Raw genomic sequence first — 22,509 nt, 5'->3', positions numbered from 1 at the left:
GATATATTCATAAATTCATATAAGACTCCAAACTCTTTGAGAAAAAGAACAATATCCTTTTTCTTAATACTTTCCCTCCTCATACTCAAATATTTCTTGGTTACTGGAACCAAGGGGACAAACAAAATTAGTTGCCAACTACCTAATCATATCAACAGTTTAACTCTTAGCAAACATTGTCTAATTGTTTTACTGGATCTTTAAAAATCTACACCCAGATACAACAGAGGGGTTTAATCTTGTCTCAAGCTCTGTTTCAGGGAAAAATCCTAAGTAAGCACTTCAGCATTACTAAGAAGAATTCAGCAACTCTAAGAAGCATTACTTCTTATTTTGGGGAGCACTAACCCCTTATTATCATTCACCAGCTCTGGCTCATAGTCTGAAGGCAAAGAGGTTTTTGCCTCAGTAGCATTTGCTAATCTCTACTCAACAATGACTGCTGCAAGTTGCGCTTTGGCCTTGATGGAGTTATTTTTAAGTGCTCAAACTATTTTCTTTACTTTGAAATAATGTAAGAACTATTATAAGAATGAAAATCATTTAAATACTTTTAAAATATGATTTTTCATGGCAGATGCATGAGCTCTTTTGTGCTATTATGGACGTAATCGGTACTAGCATATTAAAAGGTGAATGAAGTAAACGAGAGGTTTCAGATGAAAAAGTAAGCTCTCTAACAAATGTGCTGTACTTTATCATAAATTAATAATAGGAAGAAACAATAAAACAAACTCAACCTCTTCCAGATTAGTTATATGCTAGAAATTCTTTAGAGACTAAATTTTTGCTAGTATTATATTTCTGTTTTCTCACTGTGTCATGCAGTACAATCAGGAAATACATAGAAGTTTTGAGTCCTTTATGGAAGGATCAACCCTCTTTTCTTTTTATACAAACTTGAGGTAGCAAAATGGCACTAATGGTTTTCATGATGAAGACATTTTTATGGTTTTACTGGATAATTAATAAAATACATAAATGGCGCCAGGGAAATGCTAATCTGTTTTCCATTGCCACGAGATGCCCCGTCTTAGAAACTTGATTTTTCAGACACGTTCTACTCAATTAAAATAGGTTTGCCATCTTAACATAACTATTCCCTAAATCATATTACAAGATTATCGAAGTTCAATGTCTGTACAAAAGTGGCTCCAGCTAAGCTTTCATGCTAAGTAAATGTAAAATGCCATCATTTTAAATTTGATCCAGTAGATTATCATAAAATACAGACTCCAGAATAGTAGTGTGTTTTGCTGATTTCTCTAATTTGTTTAGTTTTCCTCTAGGGGCACTCATATACTTCTAAGGAATGGCAGACCTTGAAATTCTAGGTCTTCCTGTAAATAATGAAAGGAAGGGAATGTGGGAAGAAAAGCAACCAATTAGATACAGAAGTAACTAATTAAATGAGGGGCTTGTCCTGGGTAGAATGGAATTAAAGAACAGAGGTGTGCTCACCACCTATGGAAAACCAGCCACAGCCAATTTAAAGGTCTTTTTTTACCACTACAATGAATACTCCAAGCTCTTCCTTTAGTCCCATAACTATGGTGTATACATTTACTTGCAATAGCATGTCAGGGAGCTGTGGAAATGGGCCAAGATCATGAAGGGTCTAACACAGAAAAGCAGATTTTTAAAATTTCAAGTTCTAGCCCCAGTGGCTTTATAGAGACGCGTGCAATATTGTGTTGAAAAGAATCCTGAAGTAATGTTCCAGACTCACCACAAATGAGTCCTATGACTGATTAACAACATCTGCAAGGTGAAGGAGAATGAAGAGATGTTATGCATGAGGTATTTGTTATCCTTGGTTATGGGTACCATGTTACGAGTTTCTCCAGATCAATAATACAGTACCAAGGGAGAATATGCCCTAAAAGAGCAAAGTTCATTGAGGATGTACATTTGATTCTGTCCTTTTCTGTGGAATTTTAATATATCTCTCCCCAGTATGCTTCAACATTTGCCAAGAGTCTTAGGGATGTTGAAATAAAATTTACATATTTAATTTTCAATCCATGAGGTTAAAAATGCATTTATTTATTCCTAAAAAACGACTTGGTTTCATTTTCTCTCCTAGAAATAGTGAAAAAACAGCCTTAAAAAATTAAGCACAACCACCCTGCTTTATGCATATTCACAAGTCCATCCAGTACAAAGTGCACAGTATGAATGATTTTACTTAGTTTTTTTTTTAAAGGATGAATCCTAATTTACACATAATTAAATCTAATGACTTTTAATCACAATCCTCCGAAATATCAAAGAATTGCCTGCACCTTGAAGGTTCTTGAACTTTTTTGGAATTGCCCTTTTAAAAAAGATCATGGGGCGGCTGCTAGAAGGTTTTCTTCTCGATTTACAACTCAGGCATAGATTTAAGGAGAGTGTAATTACCAGATACAATCCCTAAACAGAATTGAATTGCTTCCTGGGTGCCAACCTTGTTGCAGACTGACCTTCAAAGGGAACAAAACAACACTGCAGCTCTGTGTCCTTGTTAGATTTTAGCAGGATAGAAAACTTTTTTTTCCTAGGCAAAAATGAGACAAGGAAAGCTGTTGTTACTTATCCTTTGAGAATTTTTATCTACTTGGTCAGAGGACAAGAAATCCCAGTTATCATTGTCATTCCTTAAAAACAAAACAAAACTTATTAAAAGAGCAATTCTGAAAGATCTACAATAAATCACTTGCTCTGAAAATTGAACCAACCCAACAGTCTCTAAATCAACCACCTACTTGTTCTTCCCTGAAGAAAACAAAAATCAGTTATTGTCCATGAGGCCGCGGTGGGAGACGGACCATGGAAAACCCTAAGTTAGGAAATAGGATCCCATCTCCCAGGTTAGTTCATATTCTGGAAATAATCAAGTTGAATTTCTCTACTTTACTGTGCAAAAGAAGATTTCTTCACTGGCAGGTTTTCTTTTTCTCCTCTCCAATCATTATGTATAGTAAGTATTAGGTTGTTATACCCTTTTTTTTCCTCTGGAAATAAAGCATTTTGCTATGTTCAACATTCTTATTAGTGTTTGGATAATTAGTTGGTGGGGTGGGAAAAAATTCTACACACATCATTTGGCTGGTAGAATTTGCAGGCCAGAGCTTTCTACTGCCTACGCATATACACATACATACAAATGTGCATGCGTGTACCTGCATGCACACAAACACACACATTCATATGCTGGAATGCATGTGTGCACACTTACTCTTTCTCTCCATTCCTTCATATCATACAAAACAGCCAAATAAAATCCAATAACTGTTATTAGCCAGGCTTCTAATTATTTTTCTGAGGCGGAAAATGAGGGCAGGTAAGGCATTTGTAGCAATCAGAATAGAAAATGCTAGTTCATCTTTCCTTTCTTAATTGTAACCATCCCTGCATGTCTCTCTCACCCACACACTCACTGCCACTACGCCTCCATACCGTTCTACACGTATTTAATAAAAGTATTTCACCGTGTTCTTTGGCAATAATTATTTTCACTCCCTTATACAAACACACTCAAAAAATACACTCGTAAAAGCTTTTTCTTTTTAAATCTTGCAGTGCGCGTGACAAAGTGTGAGGCATCTGACAGGCAGCCAGCCACCTGTGAAGATCGTTTTTAAACAGATGGTGCACAGCAAATTAGTTCAAATGTAGACATCACAATATAAACCTGGAAAATATTCACGGATGTGGATTATGATAATCCCATGACCCAGACCCATTGGTCAGTTGATTCTGGTTAGAATGAAAGACTTTGTCTGCTGAGAGTTTAAAAAAATATAAACTAGTAGCTTTGTATTTTGGGAATGAAGAATTGCTCTTAAGATTATGAAGGAGCCTTTCCTACATATTTCAAACATCTCATCCTTTCTGGCACTTGCATTTTTTTCCACTGGCAACCAGATATTCCTTACCGACCTCTGTAACAGATTAATGAAGACTCCTCACATCCTGGCTTCTGCCTGCCTTTCCCATTCTCCCCTTTCCCCTCTTGGTCCTTAGCAGGTCCCGCTCTACTAGTATTGATCCGTTCTCCAGATGGTCTGCACTTGTTTTTATCTTCTCCTGGGCCTTCATAGATGCAGCTTGATTTCTAGGATATCTTTTCTGCCTTAAGTGTAAAATTCCTATTTACCCATCTAAGTACTCCTTGTGTGTCACCCCTCTGTGAAGATTCTCTGAATACATGACCGCCCTACTCCACCAAGGCAGAGTAAAGAACTTCTCCCTCCCCATAATCCCTGTTCCACAGTATCAACATTATTCTTACACCCACCTCCTTCCCTACACTGTGAGCTTGGAGAGGGAAGCATCTGCTTCTTATTATCTCTCCTTCTCAGCACCTGGTCTGGTGTCTGGCATATATTCAATGGTCAGTAAACATTTGTTGAACAAAATTAGAAATGGTTACATATCTGTCCTGAGATTGTAAGTTTCTTGCAGGTCAGGACCATGTTTTATTCAGTTCTCTTTAATATGAACCAGCAAAGTCACTTTCATGTAAGTACCTAATTAACGTCACTGCACTTATTTGTAAGGGAGTGGGAAAACATAGCACCAGGAGTCAAGAGAATAGAGTTCTAGTCCTTTCCTTGCTAACAATTCATTAGGCAAGTTAGGATAAGTAATATAGCTTTTCTGAATCTCAGTGTCCTTTTATGAAAAAATGGAGAATAATCACACATTTCCTATTTCCATTACAGGCCACTAATGAGAATCAAACACATTTTCTAGATTGGGAAGTGCTTTGTGAAGCAAGAGGCAGGATAGTATAGTGAGGATGAGCTCACGCACTTGAGTCAAATGGGCTCTGTTACTTCTTGGTTGTGTGACCTTGGGTACAGCATGTTACCACAACACCAGGGGTTGGTCTAGGTCTTGCTGCTCCCAGCACAGAATGCCAATCACTGAAACAATGTGTATTTCCAGGGCTGATGGTTTTATTTGGGTGCTGCAGACAAGGAGATGGGAGGTCAGTCTCAAATCCATCTCCCTTACTGACTCAAATTAGGGGTTTATATAACAGAAATTTAAGTACATGTAGGAAAATGGGAACTAGGGAGGGGTAAGGAAGATGAGTTGGTCAACAAGAAGCAGTTGGTTGGTTAGGCAATCATCATGGGTGAAGGGCCTGACTCCTCATTGTCCAGATGCAGGGATCTGGTAAGTTTCAGTTCCTTGGTACTATCTGGGAGGCCTGATGTTTGGTTTCCAGAGAAAGGGATTCAGATAAGACAATGGTAAATTTCTCAAGCTTTAAGATTGGGAGGATGAATTTCCATGTTTATTCAAAAGAAACCATAAACATCAGTTATATGGAATAATTAGGCTGGTTTCAATTAGTTTATATCTCTGAGTCTCAGTTTCCCATCTGTAAAATAGACATAATGATAGGGTCTACCTCATGAAGTTGCTATGGAGTTTAAATAATTTGTGTGAAGCATTTAGTGCCTTAACAACAAATAGTAAGTCCTAACAGGTGATAGTTTTTTTAAAAAATGACAGTTTAACAATTTATATAAGTGCAGGATGTTATTATTACTGATGAATTATTCTTCAACTTTAAGACAAGTAAAAGGAGAGTCACTCAGATGGAAAAGAGAATACCATACTCTCCCTTCCCCTTGCATGACCTATCCTCCAGCCAGTTCTTGTGACTGTGTTGTCACAAGCAAGAGAGTCCACAGCAGATAATAATAGGTTCCCTTTCCACAGGGATGCAAACAGTATGGACAGCATACAGACTTCAGCCTTGTCAAGTGTTTTATCTGACCCTCAGACATTCCCCCACTTAGAAGTGGGATTACTGTGATAGACAGGAAAAGTACACATATCTAGGCAATTCCTAGGGATAGACAGGTCTATTCCCTTTTCAATTTGCTGCTGCTTGCCATCACTGGTCCCAGACAACTGCCTCAGGCAGCTCTGACTTATGACTTTTCTAGGACTCTTTCTACCTTCCCCAAGCTTGGACACAGCTTTCCTTTATTAATCCAAAGCAAAGTTAACATTTTTAAATCTCAAGACTTGAGCATAAGATAAGCCAGTTGCAACAAGAAAATGTGAAATTGAATGTGAAATTCACTAAACATGTATTTGCCGTGACTCTTTATGAGTCCTGTATTAACTACCTCTATCCTTAGCCCTGGATTAGGAGCCAAGCCTCACTTCTCCCCTACAGACAGGAGACCTTGTGATCATGTCACCACTATTTTTTGGAGTTTAGACTCCTGTTTCCCTGGGATGCATTAGAATACCAACTTTCATACCATTTCAGAAAGCACATTCATCACCATCTGTAGGGTAGGGCCTCTGTAATGTTTAGCAATACATTCTCCAAAATTGGAATCACTCAGTCTTAAAAATTTCCTTGTACGAAACACTAAATACACTAAATGTGTATTTTGAAAAAAAGGCTCAGTGAGAGCACAATTCTACCAAAGATACCCCCACTTCATGTTTCTAGGCAAAATACACATCTGCATGCTAAAAAGGGTCACTCAAAGTTGTCCCTTCTACAATTAAGGGAGGAACTTAAACTAAGGCTGAATTCTAGCTTACCTCAAAGTAGACACTGCCTATGCCCACTATACCCTCCTTGCCACTTTATAATCTTCCACTTTGAAATAAAGATTTAGACTCCATCTACAGGAACAGGGAAAGCTACTAGAGCATTCAATGAGGCGTTTGTCCTTCCTTCATTTTATTAGGAAAACAAAATTTTACTATCAAGAACTAGGAACAGTGTCAAGAAACAACTAAACCTGTCATCTAATTATGAGCAGAAAGACCAACACAGTTAAATTATTATCTAATTTTGTGGTTCTTATTTGGAAATTATTTTCAATAGTCCTTAGAGATTTAAACAATTCCCAAGAAATGTTTTCAAACACTCTTGCCATTTTAATACACCCATTGTGACCAAAACTGAATAAACACATACTTTTCCCTGATATTCTGGAGAATGTTCCAAACAAGACACATTGGGAAAGCAAATAAAGGTGTCTGCCAATAAAAATCGTTGCTTCCCAAAGAGTCTTCACATAGCAGGAGATAGCCCTGATGCTAACATTTTTATCAGGGAAAGATGAAAAAATAGTGTAAGATGTTAATTCCCAGTGGAAGAAAATGAACTCTGGATTCAGATGCAGGTGAGGCTTGGGTTCAAATCCCAGGTCTGCTGCTTATTAGCTGCATGAACTTGAGGAAATTATTTAACGTCTTATTGCCTCAAATAACTTCTGTTTAAAATGGAGATAATGGGAGTAAATGCGTCATAGAGTTGCAATGAGATTTCAGATTGTCCATGTAAATAAAGATGGTGCACATGCTGTCATGGTGTCCAGCATGAAGCTCAATGCTCAGTGTGCCTTAGCTATTATTGACATCATTATTGCTGCTGCTGTTATTAGGATAAGAAAAAAAAAATCTAGCCCAAAAGAAAAGAAACTTATTCCTGTGACTAGTAAAATACTCCTTTCCAAGATCCTTGCAAGTCTAGTTGCACTTAAATATTATGTGGGTGCAATGTCCTAGAATGGGGTAACAACAGTCTTTGCTTCAGAGGAACTTGCCTTCTTCCGAGAATGCTGAAAAAAACAAAACAACACAAAACAAAAACAGCCATCTCTTCTAAATCTTTTGGATTTGATTCATACTACCTTGTGGGTCTCTTCTTTAAAATTCCACTTTGTGTTTTTTATGCCCTTTGAAGTTCATATAAAATCAATATGTAGAAATCAGCTTTATACATATTAAATTTCTACAAAACACTTCTGTTTGGAATTCAAGTCTCACAAAGCACTGATCCATGCTTTTTATTACTATTAGAATAAATGGATGCTGTGCTTTATTATACTTGTTGAGTAGTGGGTAAAAGACCATGAAATATCCAAATAATCCAGGAATGGCTGCCTTGAAGTCCCCTGGGAAGAAGAGGGATTGCTTGCTAAGAGTCTTTAAAGAACAACAAGTGCTAAGAAATTTGTTTTGACCCATTAAATTTATATTGGCTTCATAGCTTTCAGGCTTCTCTCACTATCTGCCTTTGCTGCTATCTAAAAGCTGCAATATGGAAATGATCAAGTTTTTGTTCATATGTTAACTGGGTTAGATGATTAAAGTAAGATCAAACTAGATACTAGGTGGTTCCATCCTGGCTCTTGCATTGCTACTTGTTCAACTCAGCTTATGACGAGTATTCTTTCATTGATGAGAACAAACCCCCAGAGAAATAGGAGTCACCTTAGCGAAGAAGTCTTAGAGATTCAAGAGAGACCCCTACTTAAGCCTAATTTAACTAGCTCTAAGTAAGTGAGACGTCTCAAAGGTATCCTCATCCTTAGTATTAGCATGCCCCTACAGCACAGCAATGACATCCTAGTGAAGAAGGCTGCTGGAAGAATGCAGTTGCAGATACAAAGAAGTAAATAATGGCCAGGCTTCCTGGGGTGAGCTGTAAATCATAGCAGGGCTGTGCTAGGGAGGAGGTGGGGCGAAGAGGGTAGACATTAAGTCTAATATGGGCATAAATGGTTGAAGTTTTTAAATGGACTGTATAACTGGTATAGCCAATGGTATACTGCATGAACCGTTGCATTTTACTGCTGTGTAACATTGCAAAATGCAGCTGTTGGGACCCTGGTTGCAGATGGTGGGTGGATGGCCGAATGCTTTCCAGGCAGCAGTGCTAGGTTTGGAAGAATCAAAAGGAAGGTTCATCAACCATTGAGATCCTTTAAATTTACAATCACAAACTCTCACAGAAACAAAATTAAAATCAACTAGAGAAACTAGATAAGTACATTTCTTTTCACTGACTGGGGCCTAATTTCCCTTAGGTATGCACACAGGCCCATAACCAGAGTGAGTGGATGTTATCTCCTACAAAACAAAAATTTAAGTAATTTTTGTAATTTTAAGTAATTTAAGTAATTTTTGTTTTCAATAAAAGATTTTTTTTTGGTGCTGAAATTTTAACTGAGGGTCCTTGGTAAATTTCTTGCTTTGGAAAATGCATTAATACCTTTTGTTCATCTTACAGAGAACTCTGCCTTTCATGAAAGCTCATCCAAGGTAAAATAAAGTTCAGGAAATTGGAAAAATGAGAAACAACCAGTAAGAGAGTTAATTTTGGAGATGAAATATGTATAAAAGTTAGGGTGAAGAATAGACATAAAATACATATATTTTCAAATTTGCCATAGTTTTCTAAATTTTTTGTTTTGAGCTCAGAAATCATAGTTCGGTCACAAAATGGTCAAGCCTACTCCATTCTTACCCTTTCAGTTTCAATGGACTTGCCCTTGCAGCCAATTCCAGGGGTAGAGGCTGGCTGGCTTAAGCCACTGGGTATGTCCTATCTCCTAGCCACAGTGACAGAGGAAGAGACTCAATTCAGGCTAAATGGTAAAAAAAAAAAAAAAAAAAAAAAAAAGTTTGCTGGAAATTCTGTGAAAGGAACGCTCTCTCCTCATCTGTATCTCCTGCTGGAGTTGCTTGTTCTACAGGTCTTAAACTGCCCCCTGAATGGGATCCAGCCGTGAGAGTAAAGCTGACCCACATAAAGACCCAGAGCTGAGAGCTGGACATAAACTTTTATTTTTGGTCTTTCCTTTTTCTTCTTTTATTTTTAACTTAACTACATACCCTGAACGGTTTGTTTGACTGCTCTGAATCTCATGTTGAAATGTGATCCCTGATGTTCGAGGTGGGGATTAATGGGAGGTGTTTGGGTCTTGGGTGCAGATCCATCTTGAGTAGATGAATGCCTTCCCTGGGATGGGGGTGTGAATGAATTCTTACTCTATTAGATCCCAGGAGAGCTGGTTGTTAAAAGAGCCTGGCACCTCCCCTCTCTTGCTGTGTGATTTCTGCACATGCTGGCTCCCTTTCACCCTGTGTAATGAGTAGAAGTGGCCTGACAATCTCACTAGAAGCTGAGCAGATGCAAATGCCATGCTTCTTGTACAGCCTGAAGAATAATGAGCCAAATAAACTCTTTTTCTTTATAAATTACCCAGCCTCAGGTATTCTTTCATAGCAATACAAACAAACTAAGACACTGGTCATGGGGATAGGCCATGGGATTAAACTTGCTCATTGTTATTTTCAGTGCTATTACTGTCCCTATACCTAACTATTTGAATGCATTCACTATTCATTATTAGGGAAGCAATGCAGTTTTAAACCCTTAATTCCATTCTACCTACTTCTAAAAAGAACTGTTAGATTCTCTAATCAGTCCTCAGAAATTATTCATTAAAGCATCAAGTTTACCCTTCCCAAATTATATATGAAGAAACTGGGCATTCAGGACTTTGCCCTGAAACACTGGAGAAATAAATGGCTAAGAGGAGAATATAGTTTTTCCCTTAAGTACTGTATCTATACATTTCCAGACAAATCAAATAATTGGGAAAGATCAAGTCATAAAAACAAGCTATATTTGGGCCGGGCATGGTGGCTCATGCCTGTAATCTCAGCACTTTGGGAGGCCAAGGCAGGTGGATCACATGAGGTCAGGAGTTTGAGGCCAGCCTGACCAACATGGTGAAACCCTGTCTTTACTAAAAATACAAAAATTAGCCAGGCTTGGTGGCAAATGCCTGTAATCCCAGCTACTCGGGAGGCTGAGGCAGGAGAATTGCTTGAACCCGGGAGGCAGAGGTTAGTGAGCTGAAATCGTGCCATTGCACTTTATCCTGGGCAGCACAAACAAAACTCTGTCTCAAAAAAAAAAAAAACCAAAAAACAAAAAAAACAAAAAAACCCAAGCTATAGTTGGTTAGATAGGTTAGATAGACTTCACGATAAAAGAAGTGTTTGGTTATTTTCTATTCTTGGGCTCTATATTCTTATGGAAAACTGAATAACAAAGTTCTTCAGCTCTGTATAATTCCACCTTATACCTTTATAAAATCTAACTCCCTTAGTAATTCTAGTACAGTCTATCACTGAAGAAATGGCCAAAGGCAGCTGTAGAAATTAAAGTTTGCTAACACTTAGTCGAACTGACATTAAAACATCTTTATTTAGTTCTTTCATAACTTTAATGACCTTATAGACATCTATAAATTGAAATAAATAACTTATCTCTTGTCCCCAACATGATATTTACAAGCTTTGAAATATCAAGTCAAAACTTATATGCACATTTTACATTTCAATTATATTTTCATTAGATTTTCTAGGGCTTGCTATTTGGAAAATAGTTATAAATCTCCTTGTGACTTTGCTAAAGTACATTGAAATTGTAGTCATACAAAAAATACAAAAGGCTCACTTATACAGTGTTCTTAAATATCTCATTTAACTTGGAAGCACCTCATAAACACACACTTTTTAATGTGCTCTTTTTCTAAGATTTAAAAAATTTTCAATTGACATTATATCAAATATACCTGCTTGCATATTTATATCCTTTTTGTATCTGATATAAGCAATTCAAGAAAATGTTTAACTAACATTTTTTTCAGATCAGAAAGTTTTAGAAAATCTGGAAATCTTCATTAAAAAATTAAACTCTGTCTTGTTACTAAAACAATTTTAGTATGTTTAGTATGTTTAGTATTTTAGTATGTTTAGTATGTTTCAGCAGGAAACATACCAGGGCACAGTTACATTGATGGATAAGACAAGTAGAAAGTCATTAAAATTTTTTAAATTTTAAGATAATTTCTATATTCTAGAGAGAAACAGAAATGTTTTCTGGGAAAGGTCTGTGTTTTTGTTGTGTGGTATGTGACATGACCTCTATAAGCATCAAAGACTAATGAAAAAATAAAACACAGGAAAAACATTTACTCATTTATGTAATAAAGGATATCAATAACTCCAGTGTTTGTGAAGGTACAGGGAAGAAGGCACATTATTGGTGAGAATGGGGTTGTTATAATCTTTTTAAAAAATTAAAATGCACATATATTTTGACCCATAAATTCAACTTTTAGGAATTTATTTTATAACTATAGGAATAGGTAAGGATGAGAATGTTTTCTATAAAAAGTATGTGAGAAGATCTGAATGTCCAGTTTAAGAAGAATGGTAGAATAAATCACAGGTTGGCAATACTAGGAACTACTACATTGACATTAAAAAGAATGAATTTAATCTATACATATTGACCTTGAAAGTTATTATGATATTTTAAGTGAAAAAAGTGAGCTGAAAATTAATATGCATGGTATTCTCTTCTTATTGATCAAAAATGAAAACCATCCCATGTAAATGTACAGGCTTGTCTATGTTTATTTATGAGCATTGAGAAAGATGTAGAAGGATGATGTTGGTCATCTCACAGTCACGAGATTGAAGATGGGAGAAGGAGATTAATTATAACTTTTGTATACACCTCTATATTATTTGACCTATTGCAATAAATCTGTATCACTTTTGAAATAAAGAGTGAAAACAAATAAATGAGTGGGCAGCAAAGACTATACGAATGATCTAAGTTGTAATTTTGTTTCATACAAATATCAGTCTTCTAAGAATGTATACAACTTTGAGTCTCTATAATTATTACAAAGTAAAATGGTTTAGGACTGCCCAGTGACCAAAAATGGAATTAATACCTATGACTCCAGATGTTTCCAGATGTCTGGATGCTTACCTCGACATAGCTGAGATATTCAGCTAGTTGGTGGAATACAACACAATGTCCACCATCCTGTGGCATCATGTAGCGTAAAAACAAACCTGATCTCTCTAGTAATTTGGGCTTTTAACTGAGCGGTACTGATATGACCAAAATAGTGAGCATAATTAACTGTATTATGATGAACAAAGACATTATGGGTTGAATTGTGTATCCTTCCTCAGAAAAAGATATATTGAAGATAGCTTGAAGTACCTGTGAATGTGACCTCATTTGGAAATACTAGCTGCAGGCTGGTATATCTACAAATTTGCAGATGTAATCAAGTTAAGATAAAGCCCTTAGGCTGCGCCCTGACCTAATATGACTGGTGGCCTTATAAGGAGAAATTTGGACACAGGCAGAGACATACAGGGAGAACTTCATATGAAGATAGAGGCAGAGCAGCCAAGAAACACCAAGGATTGCAGGTGAAGCCAGAAGCTGAGAAAGGTAGGAAACAGATTTTTCCCTAGAGCCCTCAAGAGACAACAGAACTGAGGGACAATAAATTTATTTTTTTCAGTCACTCAGTTTGGGGTAATTTGTTATGAAAGCCCTAGGAACCTAATTCAAAACCCAGAAATAATCCCAGAGAGAAGATAAAAAGGGAAGAAAAAGTAAGTGTGACCAACCAGAACCCCTCCATAGTCCAAACTTCATGACTAGTTAGTCAAATATTATTCTTAATTTATTTTAAGAATATGTGCAGGGGGGAGAAAGAGTGAGAGACAGAGAGAGAGAGAGAGAGGCAGAAATGAGACAAAGCTACTTAAAAATACATCAATACATCAGCATTTAATTATGTGTAATATAATACTGGGTAACATTTTGAGAATAATATTCAAAATTTCTGTAAGATGTAGGTTTACAAAAACTTTAGTAAGAACTAAATTGATTGGCAGTTTTTCACAATTACGTGATGTTTGATTATCCCATCTTGCTTGCGTCCAAATATCTGATCACATTGTCTGACAATGAGAAAGAGCATTTCTATTTGGGAAGGCAATAAAATGATGAGTTATAGAGTGGCAAGGGGAAAGGTTGTGAGCGTGGTGGTTGTCAAATGGGTGGGGTATGGGCCCTCAGTACAGTTTTAGAGGGACATAGGATTTTCCTGAAAGTAACTCTTGCTGCTTACAAATATTAGCTTTGTGTTTTAGTTACCAAAGCAGAAATGCATATATTCTAGAATATTATTGTAATCCTCATCTACAAATGTATTGCTGTTTTTTGTTTGTTAGTTTGAGTGCTTCAAAGCCAGGGTAATAACTGCTTTCTCTTGACAGTACTTCTGAAACTTAAGTGCACTAACTATTAATTTAGTAATGAAATGATCATAATTGTATAAATATGGGGTTGGGAATAGCAGTGGCTTTTATCAAGCTGTAATCAGGTTACTTGTTAAAGTGGTTCACAGGAGGATGTTACGGAAGGATGCAGGCTGGTGCCACCTGTGCAAATAACCTCATACTTCATGAACCACTCTTGGTTCCTAAAGTAGAAAAGCCAGTCCATGAAAATAAGCAGAAGGACCATGTGTCAGTGACAGTAAATTCTACTGAGTGGAGGGGAAAAGTAGAATTTTGATGTTATCTGATAGGCCAACTTGGTAGTGGCAGCTCTGTCCTTGTTCAATTAGAGACTAAAGTAGACTGCCCACGAGAGATACATTTGTAGTCTCCAACTCTGTGAATACAGAATTGTTTGTATGCACTACTTGATTTCTTCTAAGTCATGTTTCTCCCTAAAGTCACATGTCAAATAGGCATAGCTTCACATCACAAATAAACCAAAACAACTTAAAGAATATTTTAGGAGCACTATCACTCAGGTGAATAGGAGTAGGCAATCACAGAGTTTTTGTGTGATGTACTTGGTGAGCTTAAGGGGCCAAAAAAAAAAAAATCTGGAAAAGAAACAGACTGTTACTCCTTTAATCTTTAGTCACTTCCAATTTCTTTTGTTTGCTACTGTTTTTAAAGGATAGCTGATACTCACCGTATCTTTTTCCTCATCATCCTCTTATCACTTAAATCTGGCTATTGTTCCTACTGCTGTAGTCAAATTTATTTTGTGAGAGGCCAAAATACTGCCTAGTTGCTCAATCCTATGATCTCTTCTAATCTTCATTTCCCTGACTTTTATAATTCCATTTGGTATTATTCATTGCCAATTTCTCAGTTTTTCTGTACTTTTAGCTCCCACAAAACGAACGAATATCAGTCTTTTCTAGCCTTTCCTTGCCTTTCCTCATTATTGTTCTTTCTCCTCCAAGTCCAAATGTAGCATCCCCCAAAATGGTCCTTAGCTCGGTGTCTGCTGGAGACACATGTGAAGTAGTGGAAAATAATTGGCCTACAGTTAAAGGAGTTTAAATTCTGGCTTTGAAACTTACAATTGCAGAGAGAAAGAAAGAGAGAGAGAATTTAAATAGTGTTCCCAGTGTGAGCAATGATTCTGTTATTCCTTTAGTTGAATGTGTGCACAGCCGTCTTCCTCAAACTGAACATCTGAAAGTGCTAAGTATGGTCCAGTGTTTAAATGGTCAAGAGGTATTTTTTGTTTTTTTAAATTAAAATGTGATCCCTAAACTTCTTCATCTGGGGTTCTAGTAAAGGAACAGCAAACAGCTCCAGGCCGGTAGAATGACTGCCTGAGTTAACTGAAGGCCAGTACTGTACTGTCTTAATAGAGAGTTTAGGGCCCTCAAGAGTGTTTTCAACTCTACAAAATATTCATTGACTTTAACATTTAACCCCTTGCATAAGAGGAAATGCATTGACCTTGAGTGATTTACTCAGTGTCCCTGAAGCTTGGCATGCGAATGTCCTTCACACAGTTACAGTCAGTTATAATGCTCCCTTAAAAAATACTGCAAAACATTCTGATGATCTGGAGAAATAATTTTTTGGTAACCATGTAAATGGTTTTGAATTTTAGTATTTTAATGATATTTTAAATTTGCAAAAAATTTCAAAATAATACAATGAATTCTCATTTTTCCCTTTATATTCTTTGATTAACCTTTTACTATATTTGCTTTATCTCTCATTTTCTACACTTGCAGATTTATATGTACATATATATACATAAATACATATATATGAAATATATTGTACACCTTTCTTCCCATTTCAATATTCAGTGATTTTTTCATGAATAGCTTGAAATCAGCCATGGTGGGAGAATTTATACAACAGAAATAAGCAAATTGATATGGTTTGGCTCTGCATCCCCACCCAAATCTCATCTTGTAGCTCTCATAATTCCTACGTGTTGTGAGAGGGACCCAGTGGGAGATAATTGACTTATGGTGGTGGGTCTTTCCCATGCTGTTCTCATGATAGTGAATAAGTCTCATGAGATCTGATGGTTTTAAAAAACACAAGTTTCCCTGGACAAGCTCTCTTCTCTTGTCTGCGGCCATGTTAGGTGTGCCTCTCTTTGCCTTTTGCCATGATTGTGAGGCCTCCCCAGCCATGTGGAACTGTAAGTCCATTAAATCTCTTTTTCTTCACAGTCTCGGGTTTGTCTTTATCAACAGTGTGACAACAGACTAATATGTAAAGACTACAAACCAAGGCTTTTCTTTATTAACTTGTTTTCTGGAGAGCTAGTTTATCAGCATGTCACTGCTTTTAACACTAAATATTTTGTGCCCCAAGAGTGAATACATTCTCTTACATAACTACAGTAAAAAGAGCAACATAAAAAAATTAACACTGAGATAATGCTGTTAAGTAATGCAAGTTGATATGAAACTTCATCCATGGTTCCAATGAAGTTCTTTATAGTTATTCTCCTTCCTGATTCATTGTGTAGAATGTCCTTTGACTTCAGTTTGCCTGATGTTTTCCTGTTATGCTTTGTTTGGCGGGAATATAATTTAAGGGAGAACATGTCCTCAATGCATGAAATCAGGAAACAAGGAGTTAACTTTGATCACTTGGTAAAGGGAATCTCCACCAGGTTTCTTCACTGTAAAGTTAACTATGTTTCCATTTGTAATTAATCATTTACTTATGGGATGGTACTATCATTTAAAATTTGATACAACATAAAACATTGCAGTGCATGAACTAAGAGATATAAATAATGAATAAGAAATTACAAATTTTTATAAAACTAAAAGTTTTATTCTGAAACCGTTTCAATGCTATAGGTTGTTGTTGTGAAAACAGAAAGTTAAAAAGTGAAAATACAAGCTATGAGCAGCATGTTCTGGAAAGAGTTTTCATGTTGTAATCAAAGGCCTCTACTTGTGAGGTGCTTATGTGTGCAAAAAGAGAAGAGAGAGAACCATGGTAGCATGGTGGGGAGGGAGGTGGCGGAGATATGCCTACTCCTTACTGTACCCCAGTCCACTCTTAAGTTGCCGCTGCTGCCAATGCCCCAAGAGGGTCTCTGAACCTCAGTTAGCTCATCTATAAAGCTCAGATACCAGTTATGTCCTCCTGGAGACAGTGGGGGAAGTGAAATTAAAGAGTGATGGTTTACTAAATGCCAGGTATGTGCCAAATACTCTGCATATGGTATGTCATTATCCTCCTACAAAGAAGTTACTATTATTACTCTCATTTTACAGATGGAAAAAGTGAGGAAAAGGTTTGAGATGAGAAATGTTACATAATTTGCCAAACTTAGTAAATGATAGAGCCAGAATTTAGACCAAAGGAGTCTCACTCCAGAATACATGCCTTTTCTACTATCCTCTTGCTCGATTGTCCTCAAGATATAAATTCTCTTCCACTAATTTCATTTTACACACATGCTAAGTACAGAATGGTAGACAGGCATGTATCAGAGTTCAAGAGACAGGGCCATATTAAGACTTCTTGAGGCCCATTTATTGGGACACCAGTTTTTTGGTGTCCTTGCTGGACACCGAAACTAATTTTTGGAGGGGTAGAGAGGGCAGTAGGATGTGATAAATGGGCCTCAAGAAGTCTTAATATGGCCCTGTCCCTTGAACTTGAACTCTGATACATCACTTTACTTATATCTTTATTGTCTAGAGCAGGGTTTCTCAATCTTGCACTATTGACATTCTGGCCAGATAATTGCTTGTTGTGGAGAGCTGTCTCGTGCATTATAAGATGTTCAGCAGCATCTCCGGCTTCTACCCACTAGATGCCAGTGGCATCCACCCTGCAGTTGTGACAACCAAAAATGTCTTCTGATATTGCCAAATGTTCCTAGAGGGAAAAATCAACCCCACTGAGACACTGCCCTGAGGCATTGCTGGCTGTACTTTTTGGAGTACTCAACACTTTTGGCAGCTAAGTGGCTGTACTCTTGGTGGCTGTGTGATCCTACCCTAGTCACAGCCACTGGACCTAATTTCCTTTGCAATTAAATGACCTATATTTTCTGAATATTATATGCATTTGTAATGTGGACTAAAATGAAAGGGCCATTCTAAAGTTTTAGTTCTTCCTCTCCCATTGTTTGAAAAGTAAACTCTCTTTGCCTATTGGAAATGTCCTGGGACTAGAGTTCAATCGCAAGGCTTAGCTGTAATCCCTGCTCTACCTCAGGGCCCTGCTTTGAGCCTCGGTTGTTGCAGCCTTAAGGGCACTGTCCTAAATCAGAAGTCACAAATACAATGATGACAGGGATAGGCAGGTAAGAAATGTAAAATCAGCTTGTGTAACACATCAGGAAATACTGACGTCAACAGAGAACCAAAGTACAGGCCCTGGCTAGAGGCTTTTGAATCACACCTTTAAAACACAAAGGTGTATCTGAGCCAAATATGGCCTGTGGACAGTGGAAATGTGGTGTATAGAAATGCTACTGATTTTTGTATATTAATTTTGTATCCTGCAACTTTATTAAATTCTTTTATCAGTTCTAAAAAATTTTTGGTGGAGTCTTTTGGTTTTTCTATATATGAGATTGTGTTGTCTGCAAAAAGGGATTATTTGACTTCTTTTCCAATTTGGATGCCATTTATTTCTTCCTGTTGCCTCATTGCTCTGGCTAGGACTTCCAGTATGGTGTTCAATAGAAGTGGTGAAAGTAACCTCTTTGGCTTATGCCAGTTCTTAGAGGAAAGGCTTTCATCTTTTCCTCATTCAGTATAATGTTAGCTGTGGTTTGTCATTTATGGCCTTTATTGTGTTGAGGTATTTTCCTTCTATGACTAATTTGTTGAGTTTTTATTATGAAATGATGTTGAATTTTATCAAAAACCTTTTCTGTGTCTACTGAGATGATCATATGGTTTTTGTCCTTTGTTCTGTTGATGTGATGTATCACATTTATTGATTTGCGCTTGGACTAAATTTGTTGCCTGGACTAAAATGATCCCTAAGATCTATTTCAGCTACAGAATCACTTCTTTCTGCTAGCTGAAATACTCTTTAGTATTTTCCCCTATGGAGACTTTCTAAACTTATAGATACCCAATCTGAAAAGATCCAGAAAGCTTCTACATTTATTTATAAATTCTAGTAAAGAGAATGAAAGTTAAAAAATTCGTTCATTTCTTTGAGCAACTGAATAGCTTTTGTTATAGCCTCATGTGTGGTGAGACTGTTTTGTTCCATCAATTAAAAGATGTCAATGAAAATAACTCATATATTCATTCATTCATTTCATCAACAGATGTTTATTTAGCATCTATTCTTTACCACTTTAACTGTGTTGGTTTAATGTTTTTTACAGGATTGCTAGTCACATGGAAGGAAAATAACTTGTTCATTGTACAACTAAATAGCTTGTTTCAATTTTGTGCATGCAGTTTCTTTTTTCCCAACAAGCTCTGCACTATCATCAAGAATCAAATATAAATATTCATATTTGGTGAAAAAAGCAAAGAGGAGAGATCTGTAGCATTCTCCATATAGGCGTTCACTAGAGAATGATTCCCGACTGTGCCAATATGGAAACCCAAGAGTTAATTTCAGAAAGCACTTAAAATCTGATATGAGAAATTTCTCTCTATAAAAAAGAACAATATCCTGAGGCAGGCAATTATCTACTGAAATGAAAACAGAAAGTCAAGCCATAGGATAACAGCTGAAACCTTAAAGAACAGAAATATTTATCAGTGGTAATTTAAAAATAAGATACATAAAATTAATTTCAAGGTCGTCTAGGATTTTCTTTCCATTTATTTCTCTTTCTGTCAGAAATTTGCCAGTCTGAGTTGTGGGCAATTTTATAAGTGATACAGAAAACAAGAGCTCTTCCTTTCTCCACAATTACCAGGGAAAATTGAGAGATACTCTTTAATGGAAGCCTAGATATATTTATTCTGATGTGCACATACTTTCTGGAATGACCGTCCTTTCTGAATGCTAAAACCTAAAGAGTAAAGGGATAAGGAAGCTGTGACTAATCGTATGTAATTGCCATAAATTGGAGCTGCACACCAGTGTAGCAGAAATAATTACTTCTGGGGAGTTTATCACCAGCAATTTTAAATCCAAGGGGACACCAATGAGGTCAGTTTTCTGTGTACAAACACAATGGCTGGTAACCAGAGTTAATGACCATTTGATGGCTACTGGATAAGGCCTGGCAGAGGTTGGAAACACTATTTCAATTCAGAAATTCTTTGAACTACAGCTGTGCAAGGGTCCTTAGAGATCATGTAATTTAATCTCTTAATAGTATAGAAAAGAAAGCCCAGGTTTTGAGTGTTTAAATTACTTGGACAAGACATGCAGCTTGGTCTCCTCTCTTTTTCCTAGTGTTCTTTGTGCTTCTTCAGGTTGCTTCTCAGGATGACCAATTGCCTCTTAAGGCAGATTCACAGTTGGAATTCAGAACCTAATTTGTTACTGACACCAATCTGGCATTCATAATGTTAAGGGTGATGGTGAACCCAAATCCTTCCCATGTCAGTCATCTGACTGTAAATTCGTGGGGTTGCACCCCTAACCAAGCATTCACTTTGTGGACTAGATTTTAAACATTTCCTGTGGTGGAGACAGAAGGCTGACATTTATAATAAGATGTGATTTTTCTGTCTCAAATACGTTCAAATCGTAGCCTTTGGAATTTCTGAAGATTCTTGTTTTACATTTTTCTATTTACTAAGTGCTGTGACATTTGCCAGGCTGATCGTGGGACTCAGTGGGGGCTGAGGACAGTTATTTTGTTCATCTCGTCTCTAAGAATCAAAGGTGCCCCCCTGAGTGGCACTCAAAGCATTGTGGCCCTCTGAGACTATTGGTTTTTGATAAGGTTTATCAAGAATATCCATAAAACAGCATCTAGGAGACTCAAAACATGCTTATAAAAATGGAGAGTCTTATAAAAAAGATAAGAAGATAACATGTGGCAGGGGCTGGTGGCTCACACCTGTAATCTCAGCTACTCAGGAGGCTGAGATGGGAGAATTGCTTGAGGCCAGGAGTTTGAGGTTACAGTAAGCTATGATTGCATCACTGCACTTCAGCCCCTATGCGACAGAGTCAGATCCTGTTTCTAAAAAACCCAATAAATATAAGTTTAAAATAATTTTCAAAAAGACAGCAAGTGGATAGAAAAAAATAAGGATGGGATCATTAAGTAGAAGAGACAGAGAACATCTGTCACACACACATCTATATGCTGGCTGGCCATGGGTAGCCACATATTTGGGTCTAAGAGTTCAAGCCAAGTTGAAAAGAGAAAACTGGGTGTTTGCATGATTCACAAAATCTATAATATATAAAGTCCATAATATATATTTATGGGTTCTATGATAGTGTCCTGGACGACATTCTTATGATACATGTGCTGACAAAATTTTCTTTAAAAATGATTCCTTAATAGAGATAGATATTCTCTTCCCAAGAAATAATCCGTGCAAATCAGCTCTACTGGCAAGAGTGGTAGTTTAGGAGGCTGGGGAATATAATTCAGTCTGGGTACCTCTTCTTTTGCCAGTCTGGCTGAATGCCTGGATAATGGTAGGTTATCCCATGGGCAAACTAATTGAGAGTGTAAGGCACCAACAAATTATGTGTCTGTTGAATAAAAATTGGGTAATTTCTAGTGAAATTATTCAATCAAAAATCAAGAAAAAGCAGGTTTATATTTTCACCATTTGTTTATGTTTTCTGTAATTTTGAAGAATGGCTTATTTCAATTTGCATATATCAGAAGAAAGCACTGTCATCTTCTCAGTTTTTATTGGCATTAACCTGGCCTCGATTCGGGGGCATATCTTATACTATTTAGAGAAATGAAACATTCTTGCTCTTCAAGCAATTGTGCTAAATGTTTTTCCTCTTGGTAACGTTTTGATTAATACTAAGTGGTCCTGAGCTTGAGATCGTGTTTCCTGGAAAGTTCCAGGAGTGTAGGTGTCATCAGACTTCAGAGCTTGGTATAGAACAGGTGAAAAGAGGCCTTTTTTTCCACCACCCATGACCCATCACTTTTCCCAGGAAGCCAGAGGAAGCCTCAAAAATGGCTTACATTCTTTTCAGATGCTGTTTTTCTGACTGTACCCTATAGTCCAGATGGGTACATTCTTTAGGCCCTCAAGTGTTACTGAATAGAGCAGATGCACTGTTATTTGGCATCAAAAAATTGCATGGCATGTGTAACTGCCTTACCATGTAATAGCCAAAATATAGCCATATAGCACCCATGGAACCCAATAGTAACACCTAGCAGTGATATCCATTGCTTAGTACTAGTTATATTAATGGGACAAAAGATAGGCAACACACTTAATGAACAGATAAAGAATATCTGAGAATAATAAATTACATTATTATCAGAGCTGGAAAGAATTAAGCTGGGAAGGTGTCCTGAAAGATGTATGTCTTTATATGTGATATAAATCATTCTACTATAAAGACACATGCACACATATGTTTATTGTGGCACTGTTCACAATAGCAAAGATTTGGAACCAA

The 22,509-nt window shown here is 36.9% G+C and overlaps 1 pseudogene; it reads left to right on the top strand.

The window, feature by feature from the left end:
- The window catches only part of LOC129524817 (syncytin-2-like), a 297,355-nt pseudogene that overhangs the window by 181,872 nt on the left and 92,974 nt on the right, over nucleotides 1-22,509 (top strand).

The sequence above is a fragment of the Gorilla gorilla genome, chromosome 8 (genome assembly GCF_029281585.2).
Source record: "Gorilla gorilla gorilla isolate KB3781 chromosome 8, NHGRI_mGorGor1-v2.1_pri, whole genome shotgun sequence".
Taxonomy (NCBI): Eukaryota; Metazoa; Chordata; class Mammalia; order Primates; family Hominidae; genus Gorilla; species Gorilla gorilla.
Note: the sequence above shows the minus strand (reverse complement) of the source record. Positions and strands in the feature narration are given on the sequence as shown.